Genomic DNA, 24,663 nt, shown 5'->3' with positions numbered 1-24,663 from the left:
CTCACCCCAAGATCTTTTTCCTTGAGTGAGGTTTGTAGTCACTGGCCCCCTAGACTGTACTCCGTCTGCGGTCTTCTTTGCCCTTCGCCAATCTTCATGACTTTACACTCGGTGGGGTTGAACTCCAGGAGCCAATTGTTGGACCAGGTCTGCAGCCTGTCCAGATCCCTTTGTAGTTCTGCCTGGTCTTCGACCGAATGAATTCTTCTCATCAACTTCACGTCATCTGCAAACAGGGACACTTTGGAGTCTATTCCTTCCGTCATGTCGTTCAGAAATACCAGAAACAGCACTGGTCCTAGGACTGACCCCCTTGGAACCCCGCTGGTCACAGGCGCCCACGTACCATGACTCGCTGCTGTCTTCCTGACAAGTATTCCCTGATCCATTGTAGTGCCTTCCCTGTTATCCCTGCCTGGTCCTCCAGTTTTTGCACTAATATCTTGTGTGGAACTGTGTCAAACACCTTCTTACAGTCAAAGAAAATGCAGTCTGCCCACCCCTCTCTCTTTCCTTACTGCTGTCACCCTGTCATAGAACTCCAGTAGGTTTGTGACACAGGATTTTGCGTCCCTGAAACCATGTTGGCTGCTGTTGATGAGATCATTCCTTTCTAGGTGTTCCACCACTCTTCTCCTGATAATCTTCTCCATGACTTTGCATACTATACATGTCAGTGACACTAGTCTGTAGTTTTGTGCTTCATGTCTGTCTCCTTTTTTAAAAATTGGGACTACATTTGTTGTATTCCATGCCTCAGGCAATCTCCCTGTTTCGATAGATGTATTGAATATTGTTGTTAGGGGTACACATAGCGCCTCTGCTCCCTCTCTCAGGACCCATGGAGAGATGTTATCTGGCCCCATTGCCTTTGAGGTATCTAGCTCACCCAGAAGCCTCTTCGCTTCTTCCTCGGTTGTGTGTACTGTGTCCAGCATTTGGTGGTGTACCCCACCTCTCCGTCTTTCTGGAGTCCCTTCTGTCTCCTCTGTGAAGACTTCTTTGAATCTCATGTTGAGTTCCTCACATACTTCACGGTCGTTTCCTTCCTTAGACTGATTACCTGGTCCTTGACTGTTGTCCTCCTGATGTGGCTGTATAACAGCTTCGAGTCAGATTTGGCTTTCGCTGCTATGTCGTTTTCATATTGTCGTTGGGCCTCCCCTCTTATCTGTGTATATTCATTTCTGGCTCTATGACTACACTACTTATTCTCCTGAGTCTTTTGCCTTCTATACTTCTTCCATTCCCTAGCACACTTGGTTTTTGCCTCCCTGCACCTTTGGGTGAACCATGGGCTCATCTTGGCTTTTTCATTATTCTTGTTACCCTTGGGTACAAACCTCTCCTCAGCTTCCTTGCATACTGTTGTTACATATTCCATCATCTCATTTACTGGCTTCCCTGCCAGTTTTCTGTCCCATTGAACCATGTTCAGGAAGCTCCTCATTCCCATCTACTCCCCTTTCTTGCAGTTTGGCTTCAATTGCCCGGGCCTTCCTGCTTCGCCCTCCACTTGTAGCTCTACTGTGCATTCGAAGCTTAAAACCACATGATCGCCTGCCCCAAGGGGTCTTTCACATGTGATGTCCTCAATATCTGCACTACTCAGGGTGAATACTAGGTCCAGTCTTGCTGGTTCATCCTCTCCTCTCTCTCTCTCTTGTAGTGTCCCTTACGTGTTGGTACATGAAGTTTTCCAGTACCATCTCCATCTTAGCCCACCACGTTTCATGGCCCCCATGTGGCTCCAAGTTCTCCCAATCGATTTCCTTGTGGTTGAAGTCACCCATGGTCAGTAGCTTTGCCCTGCACGCATGAGCCCTTCTGGCCATTGCAGCCAGTGTGTCAACCATCGCTCTACTGCTCTCATCATACTCTTACCTTGGCCTCCTGCTGTTCTGTGGTGGGTTATACATCACTGCAATTACCACTTTGGGACCTCCAGACTGAAGCGTTCTCGCTATGTAATCACTTGCTTCTCCACTGTCTCCTCTCTCCAGCTCATCAAAATTCCATCACTTTTTGATCAGCAGTGCTACTCCTCCACCCTTCCCCCCCTGTTCCCTCTGTCTTTCCTCAGGATCTGGTATCCCGTTGGAAAGATGGCATCTGTTATCATACCTGTAAGCTTGTGTGTGTGTGTATGTATGTGTGTGTGTGTGTGTGTGTGTGTGTGAACAATATCGGATTTTGCCCCCTATGTATTTTATCTGCGATTTTCCTCTTAGCTATTTATTTAGTTGGAGGATTGATAGAAAGGATGATGGAGGGATGATGGAGGGATGATGGAGGGATGATGGAGGGATGATGGAGAGGTGATGGAGAGGTGATGGAGGGATGATGGAGAGGTGATGGGGATAATTATGGAGATGACAGAGGGATTATTATTATTATTATTAGTAGTAGTAGTATTAGTATTATTATACTCAATGGGAACGAGTAAATTTCCATTAATTTTTAAAAGGCTATTACTCTTAAAATTTATATTGGTAAAAAATCTCTTATAAAACATCTATCAGAGTTTTGTAAAAGTGTAAAACATCAGTGGATGTAGAAACATCAGTGGATGTAGAAACATCAGTGGATGTAGAAACATCAGTGGATGTAGAAACATCAGTGGATGTAGAAACATCAGTGGATGTAGAAACATCAGTGGATGTAGAAACATCAGTGGATGTAGAAACATCAGTGGATGTAGAAACATCAGTGGATGTAGAAACATCAGTGGATGTAGAAACATCAGTGGATGTAGAAACATCAGTGGATGTAGAAACATCAGTGGATGTAGAAACATCAGTGGATGTAGAAACATCAGTAGATATAGAAACATCAGTGGACGTAGAAACATCAGTGGATGTAGAAACGTACTGGGACAACATTTCGCTCACTAAAGACCTTTAGCAAGTTACATTTGTCTATACGTAGAGTTTTATCAAGTTAGGTTTGACTTTGTGTAGAGCTCTATCAAGTTATGTTCAGCTTTATCAAGTCAAGCTTGGCTCTGGTTAGAGCTGCATCAAATCAATTTGAATCTGTGAAGAACGTAAGTCATGTTTCGCTCCGCGTAGAGCTGCATCAAATCAAGTTTCACTCTGTGCAGGGATTAACCAAATCATATTTCACTTTGCCTAGAGCTTTGTTAAGTCATGTTTCAGTGAGTAGAGCTTTATAGAATCATGTTTAGCTCTGTGCTAAGCGTTATCAATCACGTTTCACTCTGTAGAACTTAATCATGTTTCACTCTAGATTTATTATGTTCCTCTATATGTATCAGATTTATCAAGCTATTTTTCACTCTCTGTAGAGCTTTATCAAGTCATGTTTCACTCCGTGTAGAGTTTTTCAAATCATGTTTCACTCTGCTTAGAGCATTTTCAGGTCATGTTTAACTACGTAGATTAATCATGTTTCACTCCATACTTTTATCGAGTTATGTTTCACTCTGAGAGAAGCTCGTATCTTGTTTTACTGTGCAGAGCTTTGCCGAGTCGTGTTTCCCTTTGTGAAGGAGTTCTGTCGATTCATGTTCCACTTTGTGTAGAGGTTAATCATGTTTCACTCTGAGTACAGTTTTATCAAGCCATGTTTCACGTTGTAGACGTATATCAAATTATGTTTCACTCTGAGTAGAGCTTTATTAAGTCATGATATGCTAAAGCTCTACAGAGAGCGAAACGTTGTTCAAATTAGAGCTTGCTATACCGGTTTCTCTATCCAAAACAGCTGTATAGCTGTTGGTTTTGATAAATTTTCCCATATTCACAGGAGAAAGAATATGGGAAAGAGAGAGAGAGAGAGAGAGAGAGAGGGAAAGAGAGAGAGAGAGAGAGAGAGAGAGAGAGAGAGAGAGAGAGAGAGAGAGAGAGAAATATAAGCAGGGCTCCGAGTAGATATCCACCGCGGGGAAGTCCCGCAGTATTGAGGGGAAAATCCTACATTAGGTGTTGTGTGCTGGTGTTATAACCCAACACAGAACACACACTAAGACAAGCCCTAGAAGCAGACACACTACATACGCCAGTATTCTCAACTGCCAGGAGTCTCGACCCCTGCAACCACTTACAGGTATGTACAATCCAGTTCTACAACATACCAAACGTGAGCAATAGTTCCTTCATTATTATTATTATTATACTCACGCTCACAAGACTTATGTGAGCGTGTTAAACTGAAAAGAGTGGAAGCAAATAGTTTTTATGACGCGACGTACTGTTGGAGTGTGAGCAAGGTAACATTTATGAAGCGATTCAGGAAAACCGGTTAGTCGAACTTGAGTCTTGGAGGTGGAGGTACAATGCTTGCACTCTGAAGAAGGGGTAGGAACGTTGCAGTCCTAAGGCTGGGAAGTACACTGCCAGCGCTCTGAAGGAGGGATGAGGATACTGAAGTTCGGCAGGTGGAGAGTACAGTGTTTGCACTTCGAAGGAGGTGTAGGGATGCTGCAATTCTGGAGGTAGGAAGTGCAGTGCCTGTCCCCTGAAGGAGCGGTAGAGATGATGTAATTCTGCAGGTTGGGAATAAAGTGCTTGCAGTTCTGGAGTGGAAAGCACAGTATCTGCTCTCTGAAGGAGAGCGTGAGGATGTAAGGGTTTGGACTGTAATATCAGAACACCTTTGGCAAGACAGTGATGGTGTGAATGACGGTGAAAGTATGTGAAAAATATTTTAAAATCTCATATTTAAAGTTCCATTTCATTTACCTGTGATTCACATGTCACCTATTTGGAGAGTTTTCGTAGTCTCGGGACTCGGCCTGGGACCAGACCTCCCTGCTGAGTGACTCAACAGTCAAACCCATTTACGTAAATTGTGAAAAGAGATGGAAACAAATAACATAATAGATCTCTACAATGAATAATAATAATCCAGTGTGAATAATGAGACTTTCTTGAGGACGGTTTTTGACTGGATTACGGGATTCTCCCGTCTGCGATAACTATAACGGATATAAGTTCTCTCTGGAGAGCGAGGTGAGTATTAATCTACATCTGTATATTACCTTGTGTCCTTGAAACCCCAGGCTGGCTGTCGACTTTTGGGAATTCAGTCCACTATCAGGGGATTCTGTCTACCACATGAGGATTCCATCCACTACCAGCGGGTCACTACCTGGGAATCCCATCCACTACCAGCGGAGCCCACCACCTGGAGATCCCATCCACTACTAGAGGATCCCACCACCTGGGAATTCCATCCACTACCAGGGGATCCTATCCCTCACCACCTGAGGATTCGGCTTTACACTACGGCCTTCCAGCGAGCTTTCCCAGGATCATAATATAAATGTTATATAATATTGACAAGCCGATGAGTAAGACACATGTTCAGCATTAATGTATCTTCACTGTCAAAACATTCCGTCTTCACAATAGGCTTCTGCAGTCCAATACTGACGATTATAACACTAAACAAATCAAAATCCTTAGGTGGCTCGTGCCTGGTAGGCAAAACTCTCGCTACACACGCTGAGTGTCCGGGTTCGATTCCCGGCAAGGGTGGAAACATTGGGCGTATTTCCTTACATCTGTTGCCTATCTTCACCCATCAGTAAAATGGGTACCCGAGTGTTAGTCGATTGGTGTGGGTCGCATCCTGGGACAAAAACTGACCTAATTTGCCCGAAATGCTCTGCATAATAAGGGACTTTCTATACAGTAGTACGTATATCGTTGACTGATGTCCAGGGTGTGTGTACCATGGTCCAGGGTGTGTGTACCATGGTCCACGGTGCGTGTACCATGGTTCACGGTGCGTGTACCATGGTACCCGGTGTTTGTACCATGGTCCACGGTGTGTGTACCATGGTCCACGGTGTGTGTACCATGGTCCACGGTGTGTGTGCCATTGTCCAAGGTGTGTGTACCATGGTCCACGGTGTGTGTACCATGGTCCACGGTGTGTGTACCATGGTCCACGGTGTGTGTACCATGGTCCACGGTGTGTGTACCATGGTCCATGGTGTACTGTACCATGGTCCACGGTGTTTGTACCATGGTCCACGGTGTGTGTACCATGGTCCACGGTGTGTGTACCATGGTCCACGGTGTGTGTACCATGGTCCATGGTGTGTGTACCATGGTCCACGGTGTTTGTACCATGGCCCAGGGTGTGTGTACCATGGTCCACGGTGTGTGTACCATGGTCCACGGTGTGTGTACCATGGTCCACGTTGTGTGTACCATGGTCCACGGTGTGTGTACCATGGCCCAGGGTGTGTGTACCATGGTCCACGGTGTGTGTATCATGGCCCAGAGTGTGTGTACCATTGTCCAGGGTGTGTGTACCATGGTCCAGAGTGTGTGTATCATGGTCCAGTGTGCGTGTACCATGGTCCAGGGTATGTGTACCATGGTTCCCGATGTGTACCATGTTCCTCTGTGTGTAACATGGTACTAAGTACAATAGAGCTAAAATACTGGAGTTTACCTGGAGAGAGTTCCGGGGGTCAACGCCCCCGCGGCCCGGTCTGTGACCAGGTCTCATGGTGGATCAGGGCCTGATCAACCAAGCTGTTACTGCTGGCTGTACGCAATCCAACGTATGAGCCACAGCCCGGCTGGTCAGGTACCGACTTTAAGTGTCTGTCCAGTGCCTGCTTGAAGACAGCCAGGGGTCTATTGGTAATCCCCCTTATGTATGCTGGAAGGCAGTTGAATAGTCTTGGGCCCCTGACACTTACTGTGTTGTCTCTTAGCGTGTTAGTGACACCCCTGATTTTCATTAGGGGATGTTGCATCGTCTGCCGTTTGCTTTCGGAGAGAGTGATTTTCGTGTGTAAGTTTGGTATTAGTCCCTCTAGGATTTTCCAGGTGTATATAATCATGTATCTCTCCCGCCTGCGTTCCAGGGAGTACAGGTTCAGGAACTTCAAGTGTTCCCAGTAATTGAGGTGTTTTATCTCCGTTATGCGCGCCGTGAAAGTTCTCTGTACATTTTCTAGGTCAGCAATTTCACCTGCCTTGAAAGGTGCTGTTAGTGTGCAGCAATATTCCAGCCTAGATAGAACAAGAGACCTGAAGAGTGTCATCATGGGCTTGGCATCCCTAGTTTTGAAGGTTCTCATTATTCATCCTGTCATTTTTCTAACAGATGCGACTGATACAATGTTATGGTTCGTGAAGGTGAGATCCTCCGACATGATCACTCCCAGGTCTTCGACGTTAGTTTTTCTCTCTATTCTGTGGCTGGAATTTGTTTTATACTCTGATGAAGTTTAAATTTCCTCATGTATACCATATCGGAGTAATTGAAATTTCTCATCGTTGAACTTCATATTGTTTTCTGCAGCCCACTGAAAGATTTGGTTGATGTCCGCCTGGAGCCTTGCAGTGTCTGCAATGGAAGACACTGTCATGCAAATTCGGGTGTCATCTGCAAAGGAAGACACGGTGCTGTGGCTTATATCTTTGTCTATGTCAGATATGAGGATGAGGAACAAGATGGGAGCGAGTACTGTGCCTTGCGGAACAGAACTTTTCACCGTAGCCGCCTCAGACTTGACTCTGTTGACCATTCTTTGTGTCCTATTTGTGAGGAAGTTATAGATCCATCTACTAACTTTTCCTGTTATTCCATTAGCACGCATTTTGTGCGCTATTACGCAATGGTCACACTTGTCGAAGGCTTTTGCAAAGTCTGTGAATATCACATCTGCATTCTTTTTGTCTTCTAGTGCATCTAGGACCTTGCCGTAGTGATCCAGTAGTTAACATAAGAACATAAGAACGAAGGAACACTGCAGCAGGCCTACTGGCCCATGCGAGGCAGGTCCAAGTCTCCTACTGGCTTAAGCCAATGCACCCAACCTAGTCAGGTCAGGTCACCTTGACTTAAGGGAGGAACACGGCAACCGTCCTGGTAGCACAAGCTTATCAGGTCCAACTCACACCCACCCACACCCACTCATGTATCTATCCAACCTATTTTTAAAGCTACACACCGTTCTGGCCTCTATAACTGTACTTGGGAGTTTGTTCCACTCATCCACAACTCTATTACCAAACCAGTACTTTCCTATATCCTTCCTGAATCTGAATTTTTCTAACTTAAAACCATTGCTGCAAGTCCTGTCTAGGCTAGATATTTTCAGCACACTATTTATATCCCCTTTATTTATTCCTGTCTTCCATTTATACACCTCAATCATATCCCCCCTAATTCTACGTCTTTCTAGAGAGTGAAGATTCAGGGCCCTTAGTCTATCCTCATAGGGAAGGTTTCTGATACATGGGATCAACTTTGTCATCCTCCTTTGTACATTTTCCAGAGCATTTATATCCATTCTGTAATACGGTGACCAAAACTGTGCAGCATAATCTAAATGAGGCCTAACCAAGGATGTATAGAGTTGAAGAACAACCTGAGGACTCCTATTATTTATGCTTCTTGATGTAAAGCCAAGGATTCTATTAGCTTTATTGCGAACACTTATGCACTGTTGTCTTGGTTTCAGATTACTGCTAACCAGAACTCCTAAATCTTTTTCGCAATCCGTAATATTAAGATCTACATTATTTAGTTTATATGTGGCATGGTTATTGTCCTGTCCAACATTTAGAACTTTGCATTTGTCTATATTAAACTGCATCTGCCACCTCTCCGACCACTGCATCAGTCTACTCTAATCTTCCTGGAGTGCTCTAATGTCCTCGTCAGAATGAATTCGACGGCCTATTTTGGTGTCATCGGCAAACTTGCTGATGTCGCTCTTTATGCCCTCATCTATGTCGTTTATGTATATTGTGAACAGCAGGGGGCCCAACACTGACCCCTGTGGAACACCGCTCGTGACGCTTCCCCACTCTGATTTCTCCCCATTTATGCAAACTCTCTGCTGCCTATTTGTCAACCATGCCTCTATCCAGGAAAAAATTTCTCCTCCTATTCCATGTACCTTAATTTTCCTCAATAGTCTCTGATGTGGGACCCTGTCAAAAGCCTTACTGAAGTCCATGTACACAATATCATATTCATTACCATGATCTACCTCCTCAAATACCTTAGTGAAAAAAGTTAGTAAATTCGTAAGGCAGGAACGCCCCTTTGTAAAACCATGCTGAGATTCGTTGATTAATTTATGCTTTTCAAGGTGGCTACGAACTGCCTCGGCAATTATTGATTCCATAAATTTTCCCACTATGGAGGTTAGGCTTATTGGTCTATAGTTTGATGCTAAGGACCTGTCACCTGTTTTGAAAATAGGTATCACATTTACCATTTTCCACTTATCTGGCACCATGCCAGTTTGTAGTGATATGTTGAAAAGATTAGCCAAAGGTGTGCTAAGCTCCTCTTTACATTCCTTTAGAACCCTTGCATACAGTTCATCAGGGCCTGGGGATTTGTTAGGTTTTAATTTATCTATTTGCCTAAGGACCATGTCACTTGTGACCCTAATAGTGCACAGTTTATTATCGTCCTGTTCCACATAATTTATCATTTCTGGAATATCGCTGGTATCCTCCTGTGTAAAAACTGAGAGGAAGTATGTGTTAAAACTTCTACACATTTCCTTATCACTGTCAGTGAGCTGACCCGAGGAACTTTTGAGTGGGCCTATCTTGTCCCTGATCTTACTTCTGTATACCTGAAAGAATCCTTTTGGGTTAGTCTTCGAATCTCTTGCAACTTTAACCTCATAATCTCTTTTTGCTTTTCTAATTCCTTTTTTTATTTCTCTCTTTAACTGAATATATCGATTTCTTAATTGCCCCTCTCCACTTTTGATTTGCCTATATATGCCTCTTTTTTGACCAATTAGATATTTTAATCTATTGTTCATCCATTTAGGATCATTTTTGTTTGATCTGATTTCCCTATTTGGAACATAATTTGACTGAGCAGCTAGAACTATGCCCTGGAAAGCGTCATATCGGCATCCATCACCACCTACCTGACCCTTAGTCAGGTCATTCCAGTTCAGCCCACCTAAGTAATTTTTCAGTCCTATGAAATCAGCCAAGCGGAAGTCAGGGACAGAGACTTGATTGCCATTATTAGGGGAATTCCATGATATATTAAAACTGAGTGATTTGTGATCACTTTCCCCAAGCTCATCATTAACCTCAAGATTATTAATTAGTGTTTCCCTACTGGCAAGAACCAAGTCAAGGAGGTTATTTCCCCTAGTTGGCTCTGTCACAAACTGTTTTAAAAAACAATCCTGGATCGTATCAAGAAAGTCACCTGACTCTAAATTTCCTGCCAAATTGCTCCAGTCAATCTGTCTATAGTTGAAATCTCCCATTAGCACAACATTTTCGTTTGTAGATGCCTTACGAATTTCGTCAAATAGAAGTTTACTGCACTCCCTATCAAGATTTGGGGCCCTGTAAATCACACCCAAAATTAGTTTTTCTTGGCCCTCGAGAAGCTGTAACCAAACAGATTCAGTGGCTGACGCTTCTAATTTTATATCTTGTCTAACACAACAATTTAAATTGTCTCTGACATACATCGCTACTCCACCACCTTTCCTGTTGACACTGTCAGTGTGGAATAATTTATAGCCTTGTATGTGACATTCAGAGGGCATCTCTCTATCTTTCAGATTGAGCCAGGTCTCTGTTATAGCAATAATATCTATGTTTCCTGCACTTGCAATTAATCTTAGCTCATCTATCTTATTTCTAACACTCCTGCTATTAGTATAGTAAACCTTAAGGGAGCTAGTCCCTTGCTGCCCTCTGCTGTCCCCCTTTGTTTGCTGACCTGTTCTATTGTCTTTATTTATAACTTCATGCTGAATGCCTTTTATACATTTACTGTTTCCAACCCTAGTGTTGCAACCTGCTTGTTTCCCACACACACCCATACCTCTATCTTCTATCAGTTTAAAATCATAGGCATTTCACCAATGGCCTTCTCAATCGAGTCTGCAAGTGCTACCACCCCTGACCCAGAGAGATGTACCCCATCCCTTGCATACATATCATGTTTGCCATAAAAGTTGTTCCAGTTGTCAATGAATGGGATTGCAAGTTCCTTGCAGTATCTGTCTAGCCAGCAATTTACACCAATTGCCCTAGACAACCATTCATTTCCTACTCCCCTTCTAGGCAAGATGCTACATATGATTGGGATCCCTCCCTTAGACTTAATGAAATCTATAGCTGACCTGTACTTATCTAGCAGCTCTTCCCTCCTACCCTTCCCAATATCATTTCCACCAGCACTGAGACAGATAATGGGCTTGTTCCCATTACCTGACATGATATTATCCAGCCTGTTGACTATGTCCCCAACACCAGCTCCAGGGAAGCACACACTATCTCTCATCTTCTTATTCCTATTACAAAAAGCACGGTCAACATATCTTACCTGAGAGTCACCAACCACAAGAATGCGCTTACCTCCATTAGCAGGGGCAGTAGTACCCTTATCTTCACTGGCCACTGAAGTACATTCATCCTGAAGAACAGAGAAGCGATTTCCTACCTTCAGATCTTCACTCTTATCTTTCCTTACTCTGATGCGCCTCCCATTACTGTGAACCACTCGCCACTTGTAGCAGCTGCTGGGCTGCACCTCACTGCTGGTAGCCGTTGCTACCTCCCCACCTACAGCCTCCTCACAGCGAGAGACAGACTGCACCTCACTGCTAGAAGCCTCATTTCCCACAACTCCAGCCACCTCACACTCTCTCCCAGACCCATTGAGGTGGACCTTCAGCCTCCTAATCTCCTCCTGGATTAGCAAGACCTCCTCCTTCAACTCTCCAACCTCAATTTTTAAAACACTGCAGAAGCAAGCCATGCTTTGTAACCGTCCACGCTAATCCCCAAAGCAGTTCAGGGTCTGTGACCTCACGTGACGACTGACCACTGACCCATGTTGCCCTGGGTTGTGTAACTGATGGGTATCTAGATGGGTGGCGATCTTGCTTCTTAGGATCCTTTCAAAGATTTTTATGATTTGGGATGTTAGCGCTATCGGTCTGTAGTTCTTTGCTATTGTTTTACTGCCCCCTTTGTGGAGTGGGGCAATGTCTGTTGTTTTTATTAACTGTGGGACGACCCCCGTGTCCATGCTCCCTCTCCATAGGATGTTAAAAGCACGTGATAGGGGCTTCTTGCAGTTATTGATGAACACGGAGTTCCATGAGTCTGGCCCTGGGGCAGAGTGCATGAGTATGTCATTTATCGCCTGTTCGAAGTCATTTGGCGTCAGGATAACATCACATAGGCTTCTATTTACCAAATTCTGTGGCTCTTTCATAAAAAATTCATTTAGATCTTCGACTCTCAGTCTGATTAGCGGCTTGCTAAAAACTGAGTCATATTGGGACTTGAGTAGCTCACTCATTTCCTTGCTGTCATATGTGTAGGATCCATCTTGTTTAAGTAGGGGTCCAATACTGGATATTGTTCTCGACTTTGATTTGGCATAAGAAAAGAAATACTTCGGGTTTCTTTCGATTTCATTTAATGGCTTTTAGTTCTTCCCGCGATTCCTGACCCCTATAAGATTCCTTTAGCTTAAGTTCGATGTTTGCTATTTCTCTGACCAGTGTCCCCCTACGCATTGCAGACATATTGGTCTCTTTTAGCCCCTCTGTTATTGTTTTCCGTCGCCTGTAAAGGGAGCGCCTGTCTCTTTCTATTTTACATCTACTCCTCCTTTTTCTTAAAGGAATATGCCTTGAGCATATATCGAGTGCCACAGAGTCAATCTGTTCTAGGCATAAGTTGGGGTCTGTGTTGCATAGTTCTGTCTTCCTATTCTCATATATTTCATGAACTCTAGTCTGGTTGTCTGTGAAGACTAACAACTACACGAGGGTCATTACAGTGGTCTGTTACCGGTACACCACCAGACAGACACGCAGCATTAAACTACAGACCAGTGCCACTGACATGTATAGTATACAAAGTCATGTAGAAGATTATCAGGAAAAGAGTGGTGGAGCACCTAGTAAGGAATGAGCTTATTCACGACAACCAGCACGGTTTCAGGGAAGGGAGATCGTTTGTCACAAACCTACTGGAGTTTTACAAGGTGACGGCAGTAAGATTAGAGTGAGAGAGAGAGAGAGTGAGATAGAGAGAGAGAGAGAGAGAGAGAGAGAGAGAGAGAGAGAGAGAGAGAGAGAGAGAGAGAGAGAGAGAGAGAGAGAAAGTGGGTAGACTGCGTTTTCATGGACTGTAAGGCTTTTGACACGGTTCCACACAAGCGATTAGTGCAAAAGCTGGAGGATCAGGCAGGTATAACAGGGAAGGCACTACTGTGGATCAGAGAATACCTGACAGGAAGGCAACAGTGAGTCATGGGACGTGAAGTGTCAGATCGCGCACCTGTGATGAGTGGGGCTCCACAGGGGTCAGTCCTAGGACCGGAGCTGTTTGCGGTATATGTGAATGACATGACCGAAGGGATAGACTCAAAAGTGTCCCTGTTTGCAGATTATATGATGCTAATGAGGAGAATTCAATCGGATGGGAGATCAGGCAGGACTACAAAGGGATCTAGAGAGGCTGCAAGCCTGGTCCAGAAACTGGCTTCTGGAGTTTAACCCCACCAAGTGCAAAGTCATGAAGATTGGGAAAGGGCAAAGAAGATCGTAGACAAAGTACAGTCTAGGGAACCAAAGACTGCAAACCTTACTCAAGGAAAATGATCTTCGGGTGAGTATAATACCGCGCACATCTAATGAGGCGCACATCAACCATATAACTGCTGTAGTATATGGGCTACTGGCAAACCTATAAATAGCGTTCTGACTCCTCTGTAACGACTCGTTCAAGACTGTACACCGTGTACGTCAGGCCCATAGAAAATCAGACAAAGTGCAAAGGTTTGCAGTGGGTTAGTCCCGGAGCTAAGGGGCATAACCTACGAGGAGAGGGTAAGAGAACTCGACCTGACGACACTGGAAGACAGGAGGGACAGGGAAGACATTGTAACGATAAATAAAATACTGAGAGGAATCGACAAGGTGGACAGAGACAAGATGTTCCAGAGATGGGACACAGCAACAATCGATAGTTGAAGATTCAAACGAGTCACAGGGATGTTAGGTAGTATTTCTTCAGTCATAGAGTTGTCAGGAAGTGGAATAGTCTAGAACGGGAGGTGGTAGAGGCAGGATCCATACATAGCTTTAAGAAGAGGTATGATAAAGTTCACGGAGCAGGGAGGAAGTGACCTAGTAGCGACCATTGAAGAGGTGTGGCCAGGATCTTTGAATCGATACCTGCAACCACAGTTAGATGAGTACAGTATTTTATGTAGTTACCCAGGCCTCATCGTGGCCAGACTACGCTGCCAGTCATCGTGAGTTATAAATTTAGTGCGACACCAAGACAGATAGTAAAGTGCAAATCTAGTGTTGTGACTGACAAAAGAAGCACAGTAAATAATAATAATAATAATAATAATAATAATAATAATAATAATAATAATAATAATAATAATATCTTTATTTCTACAAGTACATGCACAAGGTATACAGTCCTAGCTGACATCAGTGATGTGCTACTACACAGAAAGCCGCTTGTTATGCAGAGCATTTCGGACAAATTAAATCAGTCCTGTCCCAAGATGTGACTCACACCAGTCGACTAACACCCAGGTACCCATTGTTACTGATGGGTGAACATGGACAACCGATGCAAGGAAACACGCCCAATGTTTCCTCCCTTTCGTCCGGAATCTAACCCAGACCCTCACCATGTGAAGCAAGACCTTTTGCCACCAGGTCACGGGGCACCGTGAAAAAACTACTGGGCACTGCCACACCCAACACTCCACGCACACAAACTTGTGTACACACCAGTATCTGTACACACACGGGGCCAGGAGCCGTGAATCGACCCTTGCAACTACAATTAGGTGAGTACACACACACACACACACACACACACACACACACACACACACCGTTGACACCCGTCTATAAATACTGACCACTACAAAAACTCGCTAGACCTCTCCCTCATACACCCAGCCACACCCTCTCTCACACACCCAGCTACACCCTCTCTCACACACCCAGCCACACCCTCTCTCACACACCCAGCTACACCCTCTCTCACACACCCAGCTACACCCTCTCTCACACACCCAGCTACACCCTCTCTCACACACCCAGCTACACCCTCTCTCACACACCCAGCTACACCCTCTCTCACACACCCAGCTACACCCTCTCTCACACACCCAGCTACACCCTCTCTCACACACCCAGCTACACCCTCTCTCACACACCCAGCTACACCCTCTCTCACACACCCAGCCACACCCTCTCTCACACACCCAGCCACACCCTCTCTCACACACCCAGCTACACCCTCTCTCACACACCCAGCTACACCCTCTCTCACACACCCAGCTACACCCTCTCACACACATCCAAATCCACACCCTCTCTCACACACCCACCCACACCCTCTCTCACACACCCAGCTACACCCTCTCTCACACACCCAGCCACACCCTCTCTCACACACCCAGCCACACCCTCTCTCACACATCCAGCTACACCCTCTCTTACACACCCACCAACACCCTCTTTCACACGCCTACCCATACCCTCACATCACCCACATCATCCCTCACACACCCACCCACACCCTCTCTCACCCACCTACACCCTCTCTCACACACCCAAACCCACACCCTCTCACACACCCAAACCCACACCCTCTCTCACACACCCAAACCCACACCCTCTCACACACATCCAAATCCACACCCTCTCTCACACACCCACTCACACCCTCTTGCACACACCCACCCACACCCTCTCTCACACACACACCCACACCCTCTCACACACACACACACCCACACCCTCTCTCACACATCCACTCACACCTTGCACACACCCAAACCCACACCCTCTCTCACCCACCCACACCCTCTCTCACACACACACCCACACCCTCTCTCACACACACACCCACACCTTGCACACACCCAAACCCACACCCTCTCTCACCCACCCACACCCTTTCTCACACACCCTTACCCTCTCTCACATACCCACATCCTCTCTCACACACCCACCCACATCCTCTCACACACATCCATACCCTCTCTCACTCTAACACATCTGCCCATACCCTCTCTCACTCTAACACACCCACCCACACCCTGACACATCCACACCCACACACATCCACCCACACCCTCTCTCACACACACTCACCCTCTCTCACATACCCACATCCTCTCTCACACACCAACCTACATCTTCTCTCACACACCCACACCCTCTTCCACCCACTCACACTCTCCCACCCACCTACCCACACCCTCTCACACACCCACCTTCACCCTCTCTTACACATCCCACTCACACACTAACACCCCCACACACAAACACACATACAAACATACACACAAACACACACACACAGGATGTTCCAGAGATGGGACACAGAAACAAGGGGTCACAATTGGAAGCTGAAGACTCAGATGAGTCAAAAGGATGTTAGAAAGTATTTCTTCAGCCACAGTGCTGTTAGGAAGTGTGATAGTCTGGCAAGCGATGTAGTGGAGGCAGGAACCATGCTCATGGAGCAGCGAGAGGGAGGACCCAGTAGCGGTCAGTGAAGAGGCGGAGCGTGGACGAGACTGGAGAAAGGGATTACTTAGTAGGTACAATCCAGTCTGGGAAATACACGGTAGTCATTGCATTGATGTATAATCCACCACAGAACTGAAGGAGGCCACGAGAGGAATATGAAGAGAGCAGCAGAGCAATGGTGGACACAGTTACTGAGGTGGCTAGAAGAGCTCACTCGAGCAGAGCAGAGTTACTGGTTAGGGGCGATTTCAACCTCAGGGATATCGACTGGAAAATCTGGAGCCACATGGGGGCCCCGAAACATGGAGAGCCAAGATGATGGATGTGGTACTGGAAAGCCTCACGCATCAATATGTTAAGCAGGACACTACCAGAGAGAGAGAGAGAGAGAGAGAGGAGAGGATGAACCAAGATTGGACCTTATGTTCACCCTGAGCAGTTCAGACATTGAGGACATCACATGAGAGGCACCTTGGAGCTAGTGATCACATGGTTCTGTGCTTTGAATACATAGAGTTACAAGTGGAGAGGGTAACAGCAGTTGAATGGGAAAAATATATTATAAAAGGGGAACCTACACAGGTATGAGGAACTTCTTTCAGGAGGTTCAGTGGGACATGGAATTGGAAGGAAAGTCAGTCAACGAAATGATGGCATACGTAACAACAAAATGCAAGGAGGCAGAGGAAAGATATGTTCCCAAGGGCAACAGAAATAATGGGAAGACCAGAACGAGCCCCTAGTTCACCTGAAGGTGTAGGGAGGCAAAAACTAAGTGCACTAGAGAATGGAAAAAGTACAGAAGGCAAAGGATCCACGAAAATAAGTAGATTAGCCGAAGAGCCAGTAACGAGTATGCACAGATAAAGAGGGAGGCCCAGCGACAGTACGAAAAAACATAGCATCGAAAGTCAAGTCTGACCCGAAACTGCTGTATAGCCACACTAGGAGGAAGATAGTCAAAGACCAGGTGATCAGGCTGTGGAAAGAAGATGGGAATTCACAAGAAATGATCAAGAGGTATGCGAGGAGCTCAACACGAGATTTAAGGAAGTATTTACAGAAGAGATAGGAAGGACTCTGGAAAGACAGCACAGAGGGGAACGCCAACAGGGAATATACCAATAAGTGTTATATGAGGAGGAGGTGCAGAAGCTGCTAAGTGACCTTGATGCCTCAAAGGCGATGGGACCAGACATCTCCCCATGGGCCCTTAGAGAAGGAGCAGAGAAGCTGTTTGTGCCACTAACCACAATCTTCAACACATCCTTTGAAACTGGATAACTACCTGAGGTATGGAAGATGGAAAATGTAGTCCCCATTTTTAAGAAAGGAGACAGAAACGAGTCACTAAACTACTGACCAGTGTCACTGACGTGTATAGTATGCAAAGTCATGGAGAAGATTATCAGGAGAGTGGTGGAACATCTGGAATGAAACAAGATTATTAACGACAACCAGCATGGATTCATGGAAGGCAAATCCTGTCTCACAGGATTTGCATATTCCTGGACTGCAGGAAGGCCTTTGACACAGTTCCACACAAGAGATTACTGCAGAAGCTGGTGGATCAGGTGTGTATAACAGAAAGGGCACTTTGATGGATCAGAGAATACCTGACAGGGAGGCAACAACTAGTCATGGTACGTGAGGAGGCATCACAGTGGGCGCCTGTGACTAGCGGGGCACCACAGGGGTCAGTCCTAGGACCAGTGCTATTTTTGGTATATGTGAATGATATGATGGAAGGGATAGACTCAGAAGTGTCCCTGTTCACAGATGATGTGAAGTTAATGAGGAGAATTAAATCCAGTGAGGATCATGCAGGACTACAAAGAGACCTGGACAGGCTGAACATGTGGTCCAGCAACTGACTTCTCGAATTCAACCCCGCCAAATGCAAAATCATGAAGACTGGGGAAGGGCAAAGAAGACCGCAGAGTATAGGCTAGGTGGCCAAAGACTATAAACCTCACTCAAGGAGAAAGATCTTGGGGTGAGCATAACACCGAGCACATCTCCAGAAGCACACATCAACCAGATAACTGCTGCAGGATTTGGGGGCCTGGCAAACCTGAGAATAGCATTCCGACACCTTAGTTCAAGACACTATACACTGTGTATGTTAGGCCTATACTGGAGTATGCAGCACCAGTTTGGAATCCACACCTGGTCAAGCATATCGAGAAATTAGAGAAAGTGCAAAGGTTTGCAACGAGGTTAGTTCCGGAGCTCAGGGAAATGTCTACGAAGAAAGGTTGAGGGAAATCGGCCTGGCGACACTGGAGGACAGAAGGGTTAGGGAAGACATGATAACAGCATACAAAACACTGCATGGAATAGATAAGGTGGACAGAGACAGGATGTTCCAGAGCGGGGACACACAAACATGGGGTCACAATTGGAAGCTGAAGATTCAGACAAGTCAGAAGGAAAGGATGTTATGAAATATTTCTTCAGTCATAGAGTTGTCAGGAAGTAAAAGAGTCTAGCAAGTGAGGTAGTGGAGGCAGGAACCAAACATAGCTTTAAGATGAGGTATGATAAGGCTCATGGAGTAGGGAGAGGACCTAGCAGTGTTCAGTGAAGAGGTGGGGCCAGGAGCTGAGTCTCGACCCCTGCAACCACAATTAGGTGAGTACACACACACACACACACACACACACACACACACACACACACACACACACACACACACACACACACACATGCCATCTTCCACACACTAACGTCCCCCCCTACACACACAAAAAAAAAAAAATAGCAGGACTATAAGAAAATGTACTGGAGATGGCTGACCTGAACAGGAAGCATTGGCAGAAAAGATCAAGAGTTCAGTGGAACAGGAGTGGGAAAAAATACTAAGTGAGCTTTGCAGCAATGATGGAGAAGATACGTATCTACAGAGAACAAGAAGTGTGAGTCATGAACTCTTGCTGCTGAGGCAAAGATGCAGAGCCTGGTGGATGAACTGAAAGTACTGAAGCAAAATATAGAGACGAAGACCAATAGGAGTAAGGTTATTGGTGTAGGTACAACAGGGGAAAGTGAGGGGATTGAAGGAGGGGAAAGATCAAATAAGTCCCTTGAGGATCCAATGCCAGGCCACCAGAACATTTGGGAGATAAGGGAAACAACCAAGGAGATACTTAAATGGAACCCAGAGATATAGAAGGAAATAAAATGGGATGTGGAAAGAGATAGGTCACTCATTATTCATGGGCTCCCTGAGGCAGAAGGAAAGACCTATGATGCAAGAAGACAGGGGGAGGTGAAAGAGATTAAGAGCATCATTGCAGTAACAGGAAAAGACACAACAGAACTGGCAATTTTTCAGAGACTTGGGTAGTATTCGAGGGCAAATAATCGCCCAATCAAATTGACATTCAAAACAGAAATGGTACAAAACAAGATCCTACAGTGAAAACCGGGGTTAAAATTTCCCAAAATAGCAGCAAGTGTATTTTTTCCACAACAGAATACAGAGAAAAGGAACAACTGAGAGAAAGAGTAAGAAGGTGCCAGAGGCAGGAAGAGGAGACAGAGCAGGTACCAACAGACAGGGGAGTGCAGCAGCCACATGAACAGGGCAAAGTTAGTCATTAAAGGGAATTTCAATGATAAGGAGACTGATTAAGAAAATCTGGAGCCACATGGACGACCAGAGATGTGAAGAGCCAAGATGCTGGAGGCAGTACTCGAAAACTTCATGTACCAACATGTTAGGGACACAACCAGAGAGGAGACAATGAACCAGCAAGGCTGGTCCTCATATTCACCTTGAACAGCTCAGACATAGGGGATTTCATGTGGCCTTGAGTTTCAAATATATAGTAAAGATAACAATGGAGAATGAAGCAGCACGAGGAGGAAATGGGACTACACAGGTATGAGACAATTCCTGCACGAGGTGCGGTGGGTAAGAGAGCTAGAGGGGGAAGACAGTGAATGAAATGATGGGACATGTGACTACGAAGTGCAGGGAGGTAGTGGAGAAGTTCGTGCCAAGGGACAACAGAAATAACGGGAAGACCAGAGTGAGCCCATGGTTTACCCAGAGGGGTGGAGAGGCCAAAGCCAAGTATACTAGAGTATGGAGAAAGTATAGAAGACAAAGGACCCAGGAAAACAGAGTTGAGTATGCATGAATAAGGAGAGAAAGAAGCCCAACGTCAGTACAAGAATGACATAACTTCAATAGCCAAACCTGATCCAAAGTTGTTATACTGCCATATCAGGAGGAAAACAACAGTCAAGGACTAGGTAATCAGGCTGAGGAAGGAAAGAGGGGGAACTCACAGGGAACGACAAGGAAGTATGTGAGTAGCTCAGCTCGCATTTCAGGGAGGTATTCACAGTGGAGAAAGAAAGGTTTCTAGCAATCAGAGGTGGTAGGGTGTACCAGTGATGGACACACTTCGCACAACCGAAGAATTGGAAACACTCGTAGGAGAACTAGATACCTCAAAGATGGTGGCCCAGATTACGTCTCTCCCTGGGTCCTGAGAAAGGGAGTAGATGCACTGTGTTCAGTAGATCTATCGAAATATGGCACCTACCTGAGATGTGGAAGACAAATGTAGCCCCAATTTTTAGAAAAGGTAACAGACAGGCTACACTAAATTACAGGCCAGTGTTGCTGACATGCATAGCAAGGTTATGGATAAGATTATCAGGAGAAGAGTGGTGGAGCACCTTAGAAAGGAACGGGCTAAATACACGACACCCAGCATGGATTCAGGTAAGGGAACTCCTGTGTCACAAAACTATTGGAGTTCTACGACACGGTAAAAGAAGTAAGACAGGAGAGAGAGAGAGAGAGATGGGTAGACTGTGTCTTCTTGGACTGTATAAAGACTTTCGAGACAGTACTTCACAAGAGACTAGTTGAGAAGCTAGATCAGGCAGGAATAGCAGGGAAAGTACTGCATTGGATCAGGGAATACCTGACAGGAAGAAAAAGTGTGTTGGTACGAGACGTCAGAGTGGGTGCATGTGTCGAATATAGTTCCACAAGGATCAGTCTTACAAGAGGATATGGAGAGGCTGCAAGCCTGGTCTGACGAATGGCTCCTGGAGTTTAACCTCAGCAAGTGCGAAGTTATGAAGTCTGGGGAAGAACAAAGAAGACCGCAGACGGAATACAGCACTAACGGTTAAAGGCTGCAAAACTCACTCAAGGAAAAGGGTCCTTGGGTGAGCATCATACCTAGCACATCTCCTGAGGCACACATCAACCAAATAACTGCTGCAGCACATGGGCGCCTGGCAAACTTGAGAATAGCGTTTCGACATCTAAGTAAGGAATCATTCACGACACTGTACATCGTGTGTGTGTGATGAATGGTTTGAAAAACCGACAAGTTGAAGATTGAGACACTTATGCAGCATATGGGAATCTTTATTCAGGAAACGTTTCGCCACACAGTGGCTTCATCAGTCCAATACAAAGAGGAAGGCGTAAGGAGAGGAGGAGAATGAGGTAATCAGTCCCTCAACCTGGAGTCGATGTGTTCAGTCCATCAATCTACAAGATTGATGGACTGAACACATCGACTCCAGGTTGAGGAACTGATTACCTCATTCTCCTCCTCTCCTTACGCCTTCCTCTTTGTATTGGACTGATGAAGCCACTGTGTGGCGAAACGTTTCCTGAATAAAGATTCCCATATGCTGCATAAGTGTCTCAATCTTCAACTGTACATCGTGTACGTCAGACCCATATTAGAGTATGCAACACCAGTATGGAATCTACACCTGGTCAAACACGTCAAAAAATTAGAGAAAGTGCAAAGGTTTGCAGCTAGGCTAGTCCCGGAGCAGAGGGGCTTGTCCTACGAGGAGAGGTTAGGGAAACTCAAACTGACAACTCTGGAGGACAGAGGGCTAGGGAGACATAAGAACATAAGAATGGAGGAACACTGTAAAGTAAAAGGACACAAGTGCAACTAATGTGACATTTATTGTAGCAACGTTTCGCTCTCCAGGAGCTTTATCAAGCCATTACAAACAATACATGGACACAGAGGGTATATAAAGGCTCAGAGTGAGGTGAATACTAGTGAGGTACCATTTCGATGTTCACTAGTGGTAGTAGTAGTAGTAGTAGTGGTAGTGACAAAAGCAATTAATTCGTACATGAGTAAAAGGATATAAAAGCTATTACTTGGGTAACATAAAAATAGGTTGGACAAATATAAACTGGAATGAGGCAGGTTGTTTCAGTGTTCACTCTCTGTGCTTTGTGTAGTATAACAGGAGAGACTATGTGATGGCAGGGTTTACTGTTTTCAGGAGGATTCTTGCTAAGACTTCGGAGATGGTGAAGCTGCCGTTGTTTTGTTTAATTGTATTCGAAACAGCGATCAGTGCTGATTCAAGGCACTTGCGTGTGCGGAAATTAGTTTCTTTTATCACTAATTGGGCGTCTCTGAATTTCATAAGATGATTGGTGGAATTTCGGTGTTGTACACAGGCGTTGTTTAAGTTGTCGTTCCTACATGCGTATATGTGTTCATTGAGGCGGGTGTCGAGGTTTCTTGCTGTTTCACCTACGTAGATCTTGTCACAGCCTCCACAGGGTATAGTGTAAACTCCTGCATTGACTGGTTCGTGGTGCTTGGGTTTTGTCCTGGTTAGATCCTTTATTGAAGTGGTAGAAGCGATGGCGACTCTGGTGTTAGCTTGTGAAAGTACTTTTGAGACGTTTAGTGCAACCTGGCTGTTGGGAAGAATTATAACTTTGTTGGGAGCGGTGTTGATGCGTGGAGAATTGATGATCTGAAGAGCTCTTTTCTTGCAGTCTTTGATGAAAAAAGAAGGAAATTGTAACTCAGTGAATGTTTGGTGAATGTAAGTACATTCCTCGTCAAGAAACTCAGGACTACAAATTCGGTATGCTCTTAGGAAAAACCCGATGATGATGCCTCTTTTGGTCTTGGTATCTTGACTGGAATAGAAGTGTGTGAGATCATTTTTATTGGTGGGTTTCCGATAAACTTGAAATCTTAGGTTGTTGTCTACTTTGTGAATGAGGACGTCGAGGAAAGGTAGCTTGTCATTGGACTCTTCTTCTAGTGTAAACTGAATCGCTGGTTCAACTGCGTTGAGCCTTGCCTGAAGATCCCGTACATCAAAACGTTTTGGAGTTATTACGAGGACATCGTCCACGTAACGTAACCAAGTGACGCTTGAAGGGATGATGTTGGCGAAGTGTTCAGACTCTAGGTGTTCCATGTATAAGTTGGCTAGGACGGCACTTATTGGGGACCCCATTCCCATGCCGTAGGTTTGTTTGTAGAGCTTGTTATTGAAGGAAAAACAGTTGAAGTTAACACAGAGTTCAATCAAGTCAACAAAATCTCCGGGAGGTAAAGGAAGATTAAGGTCCTGGTTGACTTTACGTCGTAGAACCTCGATGGCTTTTTTGGTAGGTACTTTTGTGAAGAGGGAAGTCACATCCAAACTGCTTAGTTTCTTGTTACGGATGGAGAGGTTACGGATGCGGTTGAGAAGGTCGCCTGAGTGTTTAAGATGAGCGGGGCTGATGGTCCCCAGAAGGCAGGAAAGATGTTTGGCAAGAACTCCGGCTAGTTTGTGTGGAGCACTGCCTATTCCTGACGTGATTGGTCTGAGAGGAATATTGTGTTTATGGGTCTTGGGTAAACCATACATGTGTGCTGGTTTAGGGTTGCTTGGTAACAAGTACAGAAGTTTCTTCCCTTCTCTAGTGCGTTTGAGTATTTGTCTGCTTTTGTATAGAAAGTCTTTGGTGAGCGTCTCCCACTGTTGAGTGCTGATAGGTTCGTATGTAGATTCCTATCAGCACTCAACAGTGGGAGACGCTCACCAAAGACTTTCTATACAAAAGCAGACAAATACTCAAACGCACTAGAGAAGGGAAGAAACTTCTGTACTTGTTACCAAGCAACCCTAAACCAGCACACATGTATGGTTTACCCAAGACCCATAAACACAATATTCCTCTCAGACCAATCACGTCAGGAATAGGCAGTGCTCCACACAAACTAGCCGGAGTTCTTGCCAAACATCTTTCCTGCCTTCTGGGGACCATCAGCCCCGCTCATCTTAAACACTCAGGCGACCTTCTCAACCGCATCCGTAACCTCTCC

The 24,663-nt window shown here is 45.3% G+C and overlaps 1 protein-coding gene across 1 annotated transcript in view; it reads left to right on the top strand.

The window, feature by feature from the left end:
• Positions 1 to 3,960: 3,960 nt before the first annotated feature.
• The window catches only part of LOC128706086 (glucose dehydrogenase [FAD, quinone]), a 71,536-nt gene continuing 50,833 nt past the window's right edge, over positions 3,961 to 24,663 (top strand). The window contains exon 1 of the mRNA XM_070092826.1: positions 3,961 to 4,068. The gene's annotated coding sequence lies outside the window, so the exon portion shown is untranslated. The remainder of the gene's footprint in view (positions 4,069 to 24,663) is intronic.

This window comes from Cherax quadricarinatus, chromosome 41, assembly GCF_038502225.1.
Source record: "Cherax quadricarinatus isolate ZL_2023a chromosome 41, ASM3850222v1, whole genome shotgun sequence".
Taxonomy (NCBI): domain Eukaryota; kingdom Metazoa; phylum Arthropoda; class Malacostraca; order Decapoda; family Parastacidae; genus Cherax; species Cherax quadricarinatus.
Note: the sequence above shows the minus strand (reverse complement) of the source record. Positions and strands in the feature narration are given on the sequence as shown.